Consider the following 12,602-nt stretch of genomic DNA (forward strand, 5'->3'; position numbering starts at 1 on the left):
TTTTCTGTGTTTTTTATTTCTGTTGGGGAGTAGGATGGGTGTTGGGTTGGGGATTGGTTTAATTTTAGTATAGTTGTAAAAAATTTTTTTATTAGTTTCTATTTTTATTATTTATACAGTTGGTATAGTTGGTATAGTTCTGTTCTTAAGGGGAGAGGGTCAGGGCTGTCTGGGAGTGGGCCCCAGCCAAGAGAATAGCTGGGACAGGTTCCACAGGGGGGTATGCACTGGGACACCCAATCTCAGTGATCACGGGCAGGAGTAGGAAGAGGACCAGACTATGTCATCACCAAGGAGGCAGATTTAGTCAGTGTTTGAGGACTGTCCCTGCCTCCGGGTCTCTGGTCTTGACCAGAAGGATACTGCAATCAACAAGACCACATGACCTTAAGGTGCTGCTGTGCAATGCCAGGTCAATGATTCACAAGACCACTGCCATCCACAACTTGATCATGGATGGAGGACTTCACCTGGCATGTGTGACAGAGAATTGGTTGGATGAAGCAGATGGGCCTGTCCTTGCTGCTGCTTGTCCACCAGGTGTCTCTTGCACACAGCAACCCAGGTCATATGGGCAGGGGGTGTGGTTGCAGTGATTTGGATTGTCCGCCCCTGGCACTTAATGGATCCAAATGGTTTCCAGAGAGTGGTAGGGGAAGTTTTATCCCATGTTGATGGCCTTTAAGCTGATTCCCTGGTGTCCCGTTGGAATACGGAGTTAACCAGGCTATTGACTGTTTGGCTCCAAAGCTCCCTCTCCGATTGCATGGAGCCCGGACAGTCCTGTGGTTTTCCCTGGAGCTGAGGGTGATGAAACAATCGTTGGGATGGCTACAATGCCGGTGGCAGAAAACTCACTCTGAATCAGACCGGACACGGGTTAGAGGTCAACGTCGAGCCTACCAAGTGGTGATAGCAATGGTGAAGAAGATCTTCTTCACCGCCTCTCTTGCATCTGCAGGAGACTCGGGTGGTCTATAATATGAAGCCACTGGGAGAAATCATCAGGGGTTTGGGCTGGGTGTTCATCACTCAATGCACTGAGGACCTGGGATACCATACAACGTTTGTGAGGCTATCCAAATAGACAGCAGCACTCTGGTGTTTATGAAGCCATATATTGACAGATGCATAAACACGGTATAGCAATTGTATTTCACCTATTTGTCTTTGCAACCTGGTAAAGTTCCCTCTTATCCGCTCCTTTTTTCCTTTTCTTCTACCAGTTTTGCATGTTGCTTGTAATGTTTGAAAACGAAAAATGGAAGAAGCAAATGCATACATTTTAAAAGTCCATCTAGTTTATATTGTCTCCATGGACTGGCAGCAGCTCTCGAGGGTCATGAATTATAGTCTCATACATTTGTAAGGAACCCCAAGGTTCATCTAGTCCAACCCCCTGCAATGCATGAATCTCAGCTAAAGCATCCATGACAGATGGCCATCCAACCTCTGCTTAGAAACCTCTCATGGGAGTCTGTTCCAGTGCTGAACAGCTCTTACTGTCAGAAATTTCTTCCTCATGTTGAGTCAGAATCTCCTTTCTTGTAACGTGAAGCCATTGGTTTGGAGGAAACAAGCTTGCTTCATCTTCCATGTGACAGCCTTTAAGATATTTGAAGATGGCTATCATATCTCTTCTCAGTCTCCTCTTTTCCAGGCTAAACATATGCAGCTCCTTGTAAGGTTTGGCTTCCAGGCCCTTCATCACCTTGAGCAGAGGTCTTTCTCAGCCCTACCTGGAGATGCTGGGCTTGAACCTGGGGACATTTGCCTGACAAGCCTCTGCATTTCCCTTTGGCAAGTCAGCCTGTGGAACCTGTTCCTCTTGTGCACTGTGTTCATTGGGTTGGGAGTGTAGATGTTTGGCCTCTGATTTGACTGGCATTTGAATGCCATTGGAGACACAGGGATAAACTGGGCGTGGCCTGGTTTTCAAAAGAAGGCGGAAATGTATAGAATGAGATGTGAACCATTTTTGTGTTGAGAAATGGGAAGAGATCTGGAACTAACTTTTATTGGGGAAACATAATATCTTCCATCTCTTTTACATGTTTAAAGTTTTGCAGAGTTTCCAAGAGAAAGTTAAGCCTAAGAGCTTCTCTTTGGCATAAAGAAATGTTTGCTATGATGCCTTTCCAAGGTCATCCAAGACAGCAGATTGTTTTTCAATTTTCAAAATAGCATTAAATATTTCAGAAACCAATATTTTCAAGCAGAAAACTTTTAAAACATCTGCTCTGAAAACACTCCAAGGAGGAGAACACATAAGGCTTTATATCTTCTGACTCTCTGGAAATGCAACATTATCCCAAGACATAAGGTGCTTTGCTTTACAATTCTGATCAGCTTTTTGCCTTGTGAGAGATTGTTTCCCTTATTTTTATTTTTAAGCAAACTTTAAGCAGAGGAGCAGAATGGCAGATTTATTTGCATGTTAGGAAACACAATAAATGGCATATGTCATTCTCTTTCTTCAAAGGTCTGCTTATGTTCTGGACATCCTATTTTAACTGTAAGAAATAAAGACATTGCAAGAGAAATGTTGTGTGAGATGTGAGGAGAAGGGCATCTTTTATCTTGAGCATTGATGCTTAGCTGGTGATTAACTGCAGATGCTTGCTCAGTACCTGATGGCAGCAGATGGCAGGAAGTGCAGAGAGGGTTGGGGGCAACTGTCTAGGACTGACTCCACATACGCAGAATGGCCTGTGGAAAATGTCTAGAGCTCCTGTGTAGTCCACAAAAAGAACGCAAGATTCTGGCCTGTGGGGTGTTGCTAGTACTGCCAGGCAGGGTGGTTGCTTGTTTCTCCTTCCTCAGTATATATGTGTGTGTAAGCAAACATATTTCACAAGTATGATATAAGCTTTATAGGGGCTTTCTTTCATCGAGGTCAAAGAAAGACTCAGTTTGGCACCCCCACATGCGATCACACACACAGAGAGAGAGATACATGCACCCCTCAACACATTTGTTCTTAAAGGACATAAAAAGTAGGCAACCTTAAGTAGATTTCCTTAAGTAGAGTAATAGATCATTTGACGAATCCTAAGGTCTGAGGTTGGGTTTTGAGTTGGATTTATTTGGTCATGGGCCCAGGCCCCACAAACAAACAAACAAACAAAAACAGCAGGGGGGAGGCTGAAAGTGCTTCGACCCCTAGGAGCTTTGTCTGAGTAGTGCAAGAACTACCAACTAAATACTGCCTCCATGGTGACCCATCAGGGCCTTGATAAATTATTATTATTATTGCTATTTATTCAATTTATACACCACCCTATACCCGGAGGTCTCAGGGCAGTTCACAAATCTATTTTGACTGCTGCCTGTTTGCCACAACAAAAGCAAAGCAGAAAACTCCAGTGCTGAACTGATGTCCTCATTTTGGTCCACTAGACCAAAGGTGTGCAAGCCAGGAATATTGCCATTGTGTGATGATTTGGCTTTATTCACCCTTAGCTCTATGGTTGTATGATTGTATTATATTTGGGGAAACATATGAGATATAACTTTACAGCAGTTTTCAAACTTTGGCACAATGAGTCCAACAAACTTTCTGAGCTTCCAAGAATGTAACTAGGAAAAAGCCACACCTTTTGAACAGGAACTTCCTCAAGGGAGTTTATGGTGTCCCTTAAGGTTGCTTTGGAGAGAGGCCCTAGGGAAGGAGAACAACTTTCAAAAAGCAAGAAGTTGCTCTATTATCTTCCACACTGTCAATCAGTATGTCAAGCAGAGCAGGCTGTAGCGACTTTTCATGGCCTCATCCTCAAATACAGGTCTGCAGGAGGAGGCACAGCCTAACTCTGCCGTATCACTAGCTGAGAAGCTGCATCCAGTTCCGGATACAGAACCTGTGGTTAAGAGCTATTAGTCCTCATGGACACCTTCATCTCTGCCCGATTTGCAGATAGCACATCCATGGCGGAAGTGCGCCAGGATACCGGCCACAGAAAGGAAAAGAGGCCCCCCTCTCCAAACCACTATTTGAGGTCATATTGTAAATTAATTAAAACATTAGTGGGGTTGATATAAACACATTCAGTAAGAGATAATTAAGGGAAGGATAAGGACAAAATTATAAGTATATTTGAATTGGAAATGCAGTAATAAAAAGATATGAAATAAATAACCACAGAAGGGAGAGGAGGGAAGTCGAGGGGAAGGTAAAGTAGATTTGTAAAGACTTTGTTTCTCTGGCTAAAATGTTTGTAAATGTTGTGCGGGAGGAAAACATGTTGGTGCACATCCAAGCTCTGTTAGAGGAATTTGATCACTTGGAGCTTCCTAGGTTTTTGGCCTGCTTCACTGGCTCTTGCTGGATTAAAACATGACTGAGAGGTGAGTGACCATGCAGTTGTTTGGACACAATAACCACCTTGCACTCTAAAAAGCTTCACTTTAGAAGCATGCTGGACCGTCGTAAAGGAAACAGGTATTATCTCCAGCTTGAGACCTGGAATTTTTATTAATGTAAATTAATGTAAATATAAATTAATGTAAAATGCATTATTATTTCTTGACAGCTTTTCCAGTCCAAATAAAAATTCCAGGTCTCAAGCTGGAGGTAATATCTGTAGCCTGAGATCCCCAAGGAGGGAAAAGGCATGGCTGCTCTCACACTCCTTCCCTGGTGCCATCTTCTTGTGCTGCCTCTTGAAGCAGGCAAAACAATAAAAACAGCCATGTGTTCTTGCCCTCCCACTCATCTCCATATTCCTCCTTGTGGAAGTATTCTGAAAACCAAGGAACAGATAAAACACACTCTCCAAATGTCCATCGATGAGGAATGTTCTAGGTACCTCCAGAGATCTACCAATGAGGTCTGTGACCTTTTCCCTTGCCCTGGGCATAAGCTGTTAAATTGACCAGTAGTGTGAAAAAATATGTGGCTAACTCAAGATCGCAAAGCTCATTTTCACTTTTTATATGGGTTATGACCAGGACAGGAAAGATGCTGAGGTCAGGAGAGATCATAATCTGACACCTTAACAAAAGTAGCGACATCTCACTCCACTTGTTTAATTGTGTATAGCTTTCTGGGTCAAATTTGATTCACCTCATGCATTTCAGTATTACAGCTGTGAAGGTTTTGCTAACAAAAATCCACATTTTAAGGCTGTTGGAAGATGAGAATCAGTGAGTGCTAAATAATTGACACATATTGACATGAGAGTAATAGCACATCACTGGTTTATTCCCAAGGCAGCCTCATATCTGGGTGAATCAGAACGCTAACCAGAGAAGCAATCGACTGTGAAAACCTGTACTCTCCTTATCTAAACCAGCTAATTTAGCAAGCAACAACACACACTCCTCACTGACATAAATGGTAAATGCTGTTCCAGCTCCCTGTTGTAGGCTTTTTCTTTTTTCTTTTTGGTTCATTTTCTCTTCCATTTCATTCTAACACAAAAATAAATCTACTAAATAGGCTTTGAGAGATCTCCAGTGGCATTCCTTTCTCCACCCTGTGCAAGCTACACAGTTGCCTGGCCTCCTTCCATATATTTAACCATGTCATTCAGAGTCTGCACCAGAGAGTTTATAGTTGAGTCAGAGATGGCACTGCCGATGCTCTCCAAGCAGGAGATGCCTGGTTACACGGCAATTCGAAATGTCCAGCTTGGAAAAGAGCAACTCCAGATTGGAGCTGCAGAAAACATTCCTATGGGATTCAGCTGTGAACTCTCTCAAAGAAAGGAATCAAATATGGAGAGAGCCTCCTGCTGCCCTAGTCCCTTGCACTCCTTGAGGGCACTGCTTCAGCCATCCAGGGCCACAGGATCAGGGTGTTACTCACTTCAGTTTTGGAGAAAATCTGTATGCACAGGGAAGGTGACTCCTTGAGAAGCTGTGGAGTGAAATGGAAGCAAACTTTGGTCAATAATTCTCTAGCTAATGACTGAAACAGGCCTTAATGGTGCAGGGGAAGAAGCCGAGAATAAAATTAAAGCTATTGACGGATGTAAAAGAAAGAGGAGGCTTCGCCCTGCCAGATATGAGACTGTACTATGAAGCAGCATGTTTATGCTGGATAAAGGAATGGATAAAGTTAGAAAACAATGAGTTATTAGACCTTGAGGGTTTCGATAACAGATTTGGGTGGCACGCGTATTTATGCCATATCTTCAGAGGTTCACTAATAGAGGTCTGGGAAAGATATAAAAATATATTGGAACCAAAAGTGCCTCATTGGTTGTCTCCGCTAGAGGTATTGAGTGTTAAGAAGATTAATATGAGAGAAAAATGGGGTACATATGGCGAATTGGTAATCAGTGAAGGAGGGAAATGGAAATTGAAGCCATATGAACAAGTTAAAGAGTATATGAATGATTGGCTGCATTATTTTCAAGTAAACGAAATATTCAAAAAAGACTTGAAGGACAAAGGGTATGCTGAAAAAGAATCAATTTTCCAAAAAGACATAATAAATAATGAGTATAAAATTCTGTCAAAAATGTATAAGATATTGTTAGAATGGTATACTAAGGATGAAGAGGTCAAATCGGTAATGATACAGTGGGCAAGGGATGTGGGGCACAACATTCAATTCGAAGAATGGGAAAAATTGTGGAAAGAGAACATAAGATTTACGGCTTGTACGCTACTGAAAGAGAATGTGATGAAAATGTTTTATAGATGGTACATGACACCTGTAAAATTAGCAAAAATGTATAAGGTTGATAACAAATGTTGGAAATGCAAAGAAAAAGAAGGGACGTTCTTTCATCAATGGTGGGAATGTAAGAAAGTGAGAAGCTTTTGGGAAATGATATATAATGAGATGAAAAAAATGTTAAGATATACTTTTGTGAAAAAACCGGAAGCTTTTCTTTTAGGGATTGTAGGAAAGGACATAAGAAGAAAGGACTGTAAACTTTTCCAATACACAGTAACGGCAGCCAGAATTGTGTTGGCCCAGAAGTGGAAACTAGAGGAGATACCGACAATAGAAGAATGGAGATTAAAATTGACAGATTATGCAGAACTGGATAAACTAACTGGGAAAATTAGATATAGTAAAGATCAAAAGTTCATTGAGGACTGGGAAAAATTTGTGGACTATCTGAAAAATACATGTGGTGTTAACACAACGCTAGTGGGATTTCAAGAGGCACTGTAAAAAACAAATAAGTATTGTTTATTAGAAATATTAGGAGTAAGGAGGAATATTGGCAATACGAAAGGAGGGAATGTGTACTAAAGATATAAATATGGATGATTGTCAGAGACGCTGAAGGAAGTCCAAAACAGCTATGATTTGTTGTAATTCGGGATGATATGTATAATTTGATGAAAACTAATAAAATTTATTAAAAAAAAAGAAAAGAAACAGGCCTTAATGGTGGAAATGTCTCTGTCTGCTGGAACCCTGCTGGAATGTGAGGAACGACTTGGATGATGGACTCAAGGGCATCCTGATCAAATTGCAGATGACACCAAACTGGGAGGGGTGGCTAACACCCCTGAGGACAGGATCACACTTCAAAATGACCTTGACAGATTAGAGAACTGGGCCAAAACAAACAAGATGAATTTTAACAGGGAGAAATGTAAAGTATTGCACTTGGGCAAAAAAAATGAGAGGCACAAATACAAGATGGGTGACACCTGGCTTGAGAGCAGTACATGTGAAAAGGATCTAGGAGTCTTGGTTGACCACAAACTTGACATGAGCCAACAGTGTGACACAGCAGCTAAAAAAGCCAATGCAATTCTGGGCTGCATCAATAGGAGTATAGCATCTAGATCAAGGGAAGTAATAGTGCCACTGTATTCTGCTCTGGTCAGACCTCACCTGGAGTACTGTGTCCAGTTCTGGACACCACAGCTCAAGGAGGACACTGACAAACTGGAACGTGTCCAGAGGAGGGCAACCAAAATGGTCAAAGGCCTGGAAACAATGCCTTATGAGGAACGGCTAAGGGAGCTGGGCATGTTTAGCCTGGAGAAGAGGAGGTTAAGGGGTGATATGATAGCCATGTTCAAATATATAAAAGGATGTCACATAGAGGAGGGAGAAAGGTTGTTTCCTGCTGCTCCAGAGAAGCAGACACGGAGCAATGGATCCAAACTACAAGAAAGAAGATTCCACCTAAACATTAGGAAGAACTTCCTGACAGTAAGAGCTGTTCGACAGTGGAATTTGCTGCTAAGGAGTGTGGTGGAGTCTCCTTCTTTGGAGGTCTTTAAGCAGAGGCTTGACAACCATATGTCAGGAGTGCTCTGATGGTGTTTCCTGCTTGGCAGGGGGTTGGACTCGATGGCCCTTGTGGTCTCTTCCAACTCTATGATTCTATGATTCTATGAACAGAAGGCTTGGCAAGGCTTTATTCCAGCTCAGGTGAGCTTCACCGCCATGAAGACAACTTGACTCCTTAGCAGCTCTTGTAGCACCCTGCTTGTGGTTAATGCTTAGCTGGAATGAAATATTCAACGCAGCAATAGAGAAATTAAAATAATAATTTATTTGTCAGACAAATAAATGATAGGCACAGTGGTATATGGTTACCAAAGCTCTGCCCATCCTCCAGCCCTGATGGCCAGCACTTATATTTCCTCAACCCAGCCCCCTTGCTCCTCCTTTGGCTGCCTCTGTCCAATCAGCCTGGTTGAAATTCCTATTGGCTGCTAGAACCAATCATAAAAGATACACCCATTTCCTATTACCTTTTATGGGAGACAAAGAGCTATATTTCCTTCTATCCATAAATGGCAGACAAGTAGCCATATATCTTACATTTGCCTCGACAAGGCACCTTAATTACCAGATCACCTTTTGCCCCTTTCCCCTCCATTCCAAAACAGACGGCTGAAACAGATGGCTCATGGTCTTACATTTTGTCTTAAACAAAGATCTTGGGTTCACATTCTCACACACCATCAATGAAATAAGAATCTAACATAAGAATCTAACATTTCTTACTTTCTAAATCCTTTGCATAATTACATTTAAGCCAACAAATCTCATACATTAACATAGATAGCTTTTTAGAAGAAAAGGCATTTTCAAAGTAAAACCTCTTCCGTTTTCACCCCCCTTTCCCGGCCAGCTGCTTTTCCCATTAGCTCTTGCCCTTTAACCTTAGGAAAATGTGGCTAAAGTCTGATGGGAGGCACATGGTATTATTTTCTGTTAAACAATAAATCTTATTATTTACCAACTTTTAATTAGTGTTTTTGCAGCTTGATTGTATTCTGTAATATGTAGGGTCAGTGTAACCTTTGCTCCCAGCCTGTATTTCCCTTTTACAACTTTGAGAAATCTGTCTCCTGCTTCTGCTATAAATCAGGGGGGGCCTTGTCCAGGAGGATAAACATCTGCCAAAGTACTTAGCCAGCTGCTTTTCTGCCTGGCATGAAACATTTGCAAATCTTTAAGCTCATTTTAAAATACAGGCCTTGATCAGATGCCTCACTCTAAGTGACCATCAGGAGACTCCTTGGACCCAAATAAGGTTTGGGAATATGCCATGCCCCCCAAATTATTAATTTAAAATTTACGCAAGCCTTTCCCAGTGCTTTGAAAGTTCATTTTTAAAAGGAACTAGTTCTAGTTCTAGTTCAGATTTCTCTTTTTACAAAACTAATTCAGATTCATCCAAATGTGCTTTCCAGTTCATAAAAAGTTCATCATTTGCAAAATAAAAATAAAACACTCACTGCAATATGAGGAAGAGGGGATAAAAGTAAATCAGGGGCCCGCACAAATAATAGGGTGTCTGACAGGATGTCAACAGGTGAAGCTTTCCCCATGATTGTATTTACATATGAGAAAAGGCTTCTCTTAGAATCAGAGAATCCTAGCTGAGAATCCAGTAGAAGTGGCCTTTACATGAATTTGAAACTTCCCCAAGACTACAGGGGAGTTTTGCAAGACCACCAAGGGCAGGGAAGCCATTGGGTGGTGGGGTCAGGGTAATGGTGGTGTATCAACACCAGAAAGAAACCCTCAGATCTAGTCCTAAAGCAGATAGATTTTGGGCAAGAACAACTGAAGTCCCAAGGGTTGCAGTGACTCTGCACCCTGTGACTCTCAACTGGATTAGTGCTGGGTCTAAAACAGGGGCAGCTAATCTTGAACTTTCTAGGTGTTATTGGACTTTAAACCCCATAATTTCTGTCATTTGGCTCTGCTGACAGGAGTTGGGAGTCCATCAACATCTGGAATGGCGCATGTTAAGACTCCCCGCACCATTACTCAGGTAGGCACGTACAAAAATGTTGCTGTGTGGAGTGCGGCCATTCACTGGTCCAGGCATTGTTCCATTGTTGTGCCAGCCACAACAATACCTCCACCCATTTCCCATTCCACCACAACAATTAGTCAGCATTTCATAGCCACTTAATTTTGGCTGGTTTGGGGTCTTCTCTGTAGGATCCACCACAAAACTTTTTAAAAAAATCTTCTGCAAATATTAGAGTGCCACCAAGTCTGTTGATATCACCCTCTTTTGTGTTTTAGCTGTACAAGTAACATCACTCATGTCAAAATATGTCTTAAAAATAGATGATTTTAAAAAAATATTGTGTTCATTTATTTGGAATTGAAACATTATCTTGTGCTTCAGTACTGAACTATATAAAAGCCTACCTTTGATCCAGAGCAAAGGCTTGTTCTTTAGAGACAGTTATTTCCACTAATGAAGCCTTTCTCCCCCCCCCCAAGAGCTTCCAATTATATTTTCCCTCTTATTGCTAGATATTAAGAAAGAGACTGTATTAATATCTGATGCAGGTTCACACTGGAAGAGCATTTATGCTATGAAGGTCACCATGCTTACTTAAAGAAATCAGTAGAGTATATTAATTTAAAAATTAATTAAATGCCAATGCTGAGGAGCTTATTTCTTGTACTGCTAAGATACAAGACTTCATGAGTATATCTGTATTAAACTTTCTGGAAATGATTTCTGCCTTTTCTCCTTTTGATTTTATATATTGTGGACCATATGGAATCCAGATTTAACAACAACAACAACAACAACAAAAGTGGATTCGTGTGACAAATTATTTTTCCAGAATGAGAATTGTCCCATCTTAAATGGCATAGCCCTACCTTTGTGTCTTCACTTCAAGCTTCAACATAAGAAAGACCTTTTGAAATTACTTGCTAAGTATTATATTTTATTTTTTCTAGCTTTCTGTGTTTTATCCATGTTTGCTTTAATATTTGAGAGTTTCCCTTTTTTAAATTGAATTTATTAATTTTCCTTGAGTTCTGTTTCTGGGAAAAGATGGGATGATAATAATTATCACCATCACAATTATTGTTAGAGCTCATTTATTTTAGTTTAGACCTTCACAAAATGTAACTCACAAAGACAAATTCAACTCAACTCATCTTTTCTCCCCTGATCATTATAGTGAGACCCTGGTTAAGAGCAGTGGACTCGTAATCTGGGGAACCGGGTTTGATTCCTCGCTCCTTCACATGCAGCTGCTGGGTGACCTTGGGCTAGTCACACTTCTCTGAAGTCTCTCAGCCCCACTCACCTCACCGAGTGTTTGCTGTGGGGGAGGAAGGGAAAGGAGATTATTAACCGCTTTGAGACTCCTTAGGGTAGTGATAAAGTGGGATATCAAATCCAAACTCTTCTTCTTCTTCTTCTGCTTGGGGGGAAGGAACCATGGATGCCATTTTGAGCTCCTTGGAGGAAAGACAATATACGAGCACAGCAAATAAATTAATAAATACTCTCCCACCACCCAGACACTTGCAGCCCATTTGTGCCCTGTCATTTCAAATTATTTGGGGCATACAAACAGTAACCGGGATCCTCATTCCATCAGACATCTACTTGCCAAATTAATCTGACTGATCAGTGAAGTTAATTTAAAAGAGATAATTATCATTTGATTCATAAGCCTGATGGGAATAATATGTGCATTTGTGAGAATGACGATTCACTGTGACATTTTCAGTGCCATTAGTTTTCTAATGTGTACTCCCCCCCCCTAATCTTTCCCACTGCAGCAAGAAACAGAAAATGTTAGGGGCTGGCCGTCTAAAACAAACACATTCTGCTTTACGTAGAGTTAAAATAATGCGGAGTGACATTGTGCTTATTGTTCCATCAGTGTCAGTGGCAGGAGCCAGAAGCAGGTCAGCAATAACTCACATGGTGTCAGTGAAGTTAAATCTTTATTCAAGGAAACAAACAGCTCAGGAGGCCAGGCCTAGTGAGTACAGCAACTCTCCCTGGCAGCTCTTGCCCCTATGACACAGTTGTGAGGACTGAAGGTCCCTGCCTTCCCACATCTCTCTGTGTCTCCTCCCCAGCCTGACTCATGGCTGCCTCTCCAGCCTCTTCTTCTGCCCCTGATTCTGCACTGCTGTCTGCCCCAGCCTCTTTCTGCTCACGGAACCCTGTTACCTCTTCAGCTTCTGGCATCTTCTCCTCCCAGTCTGCTTCTCTTCTCCGTCTGTCCACATATGGTGGTCCTGCCACTTCTTTCCCTGTAGTTCCCCAGCTGGTAGCTCCCACCAGTGCTCTGCATCCAGCCAGTCCATGGCAATCATTCTGCATGGAGGAAGCAGCAGGCTGGAACTCTTGTGAATCCAAAGTCTGCTGAGGAAAGCACATGAATGCAGA

The sequence above is a fragment of the Podarcis raffonei genome, chromosome 4 (genome assembly GCF_027172205.1).
Source record: "Podarcis raffonei isolate rPodRaf1 chromosome 4, rPodRaf1.pri, whole genome shotgun sequence".
NCBI classification, from domain to species: Eukaryota; Metazoa; Chordata; class Lepidosauria; order Squamata; family Lacertidae; genus Podarcis; species Podarcis raffonei.